Raw genomic sequence first — 2,880 nt, 5'->3', positions numbered from 1 at the left:
CAAGATGGCGCCGGCCGCCCGCTGCCGCCGGCGCTAGGCAGCCTGGAATTTGTAGTCCGGCCCAGTGCCTTACGGGGCATGCCGGGAGCTGAAGTCCCTGCGAGGGTTGGGAGCGGGGACTCCCGCTCAGCCTCTTGCTGTTTTACTAGCTATTCATTAAACAGCTAGGCGAAGGCCTCGGGGCCAGAGCCAAACCGATCGGCTTCAAAATCGCAGCTCCTTGCCCTTGCCGGTTTGGCTCAGTGGTTAGAGCGTCGGCCTGCGGACTGGTCCCGGGTTCGATTCCGGTCAAGGGCACGTGCCTGAGTTGCGGGCTCGAACCCCGGTGGGGGACCTGCAGGAGGCAGTCAATCAATGATTCTTTCTCATCATTGATGTTTCTCTCTCTTCATCTTCCTTCCTCTGTGAAATCAATAAAAATATATATTTTTTTGAAAAATCGCAGCTCCGCCACTGAGGTGTGACACTGGGTTTCTTTACAGTGCCTCAATTTCCCCATTCGTATCATCTATCAATCTCTTTGAAGTCTTATTAAAAGTAAAAATGGTGCTGAAACCGGTTTGGCTCAGTGGATTTAGCGTCGGCCTGTGGACTGAAGGATCCCAGGTTCGATTCCGGTCAAGGGCATGTACCTTGGTTGTGGGCACATCCCCAGTAGGAGGTGTGCAGGAGGCAGCTGATCGATGTTTCTAACTCTCTATCCTTCTCCCTTCCTCTCTGTAAAAAATCAATAAAATATATTTTAAAAAAGTAAAAATGGTGAAAATCCCTTAAAAACATGCTCAGTGATCTCACTCATACCTGACTTCAAAAAGACACACACGAAAAACATAAAAACAAACCACAAGCTCATAGGTACAGAAAACAGATGGGGGCAGGCACGAATGGATGACGGGGGTCTAAAGGTACAAACTTCCAGTTTTAAGATAAGTAATGGGGATGTGATGTACCGCATGGCTACAGTTAACAATACTCTGTATTTGAAAGTTGCTAAGAGAGATCTTTAAAGTTCTCATCACAAGAAAATAATTGCAACTATGTATGGATGTTAACTAGACTTACTGTGGTGATCATTTCCCAATATATACAAATATTGAATCATTAGATTGTACACCTGAAACTGTTATTATGTTTAATTAGGAAAAAACATGTTCAGTGAAAGAAACTAGACACAAAGTGCGCATACTGTGTGATTCCACTTATATAAAATGGCCAGAAGAGGCAAGTTGATAAAGTAGGGCCTGGGCACTGGAATTTGGGCCCCATCCCTCGCTGTGGTGGAGGGCCATTCTGTTCCTTCCAGGATGTGGAGCAACATCTTTGCTCTCTCCCCACCACCACCTGATGTCACTAGCAGCACCACCACCTCCAGTCGGGGCAACCAAGAATGTCTCCAGATATTGCCCCATGTCACCTGGGGGGGCAAATTGCCCCCCAGTTAAGAAGTACTTCCTGCCCAGCTGGCATGACTCAGTGGTTGAGCATCGACCTATGAACCAGGAGGTCACCGTTTGATTCCCAGCCAGGGCACATGCCCAGGTTGCAGGCTCGATCCCCAGTGTGGGGTGTGCAGGAGGCAGCCGATCGATGAGTCTCTCTCATCATTGATATTTCTATCTCTCCCTCTCCTTTCCTCTCTGAAATCAATATATAGTTTATTTTTTTAAAGGAGTACTTCCTTTCTGTTGCTCTGTAACTTGCCAGGTGTTCCTTCTGCCAGAATCCCCCTTCCCGCACATGCCCCTGGGCCATTAGGTCCAGCCTTCCTCAGGGACCCCAGCCAACCCACCAGGGAAGAGGACTCACCTGTCTTGAACACCGGAAACAGAGGGCCCAGCCTTAGAACCCAGACAGGTACGAGTGAACCCCTGGCTAAACTGTGACTACGCTGTTTTCTGAAAAGTTACCTTGTGTCTGCGAACCCGCTGTTTTTTTCTCCTACTGGTAGAAATATAAAATATTTATGACAGTTGGGATTTAAATAAAAATATGAGTAAGTGATACTACAGGAGGCAGGTCAAGGGGAGAATATGATTGAGGTTTGGGGTGGCAGGGAGTCACCTTTCCTATCCTCCACCCCCCAGACTTAGCTGCAAACCACTCCCCATTGACGTCCCCGGGACCGGGCCGGCCGTAAGGACCTGATGCCCACCCGCCTGCCATTCAAGGCTCCGTGGGGTCCCTCCGCCGCCCATCGCGCTGGCCCCTCTTGGCACGTGCCACCCCCATCCCGGCTGCGCGGGCCTGTCTCCCCCTCTGTCCCATGGAGCCTGGCCCCTACTCCAGGTCCTGACCTCCCAGCGGGGGCCTTGGCGAGACCCCCCACCCCCACCCCCACCCCCGGGAGCTGGACTCCAAGTCCCAGAAAGCCCCGCGCTTCCCGTGGGTGGGGCCCAAGCTCCCGCTCCCCGCGCACAGTTTGGCGATTTTCAAATTTTGGCGCTAAGCGGGTGGGGCGGCGACAGAGGCGGCCGCGATCGCCCCCTTCCCCTTCCCGGGCCCCGGCCGAGTTGGCCCGTCCACTCCGCGGGCTCCCCAGGCACGACACGCCGCGGGGTCTTCGGGCCCATTTCCAAGACGGGAAACTGAGGCACACGGGGATTTTATTTTATTTTTTTTAGGAAACCAGTCCCGGGAGCTGGGAAGTCACGGGCCGACTGCGGTCTGCTTCGAGGGTGGGGAGTGCGGGCGGGGGGCGAGACTCCGCGAGCCCAGAGCGGCCCCCGCAGCCCGTCGCGGTCTTCCCGCCTCCCTCCCCCCGCCCCCCCCCCCCCTCCCCGGCGCCGCCGCCGCCCACGCTCCACCCGGAGGCAGGCGCCAGATTTTTCAAAACCTCAGTGCGGGGCTGCCGCTGCCCCCCGGCGCGGACTGCGAGCCTGA

Source organism: Eptesicus fuscus, chromosome 6, assembly GCF_027574615.1.
Source record: "Eptesicus fuscus isolate TK198812 chromosome 6, DD_ASM_mEF_20220401, whole genome shotgun sequence".
Classification (NCBI taxonomy): domain Eukaryota; kingdom Metazoa; phylum Chordata; class Mammalia; order Chiroptera; family Vespertilionidae; genus Eptesicus; species Eptesicus fuscus.
Note: the sequence above shows the minus strand (reverse complement) of the source record.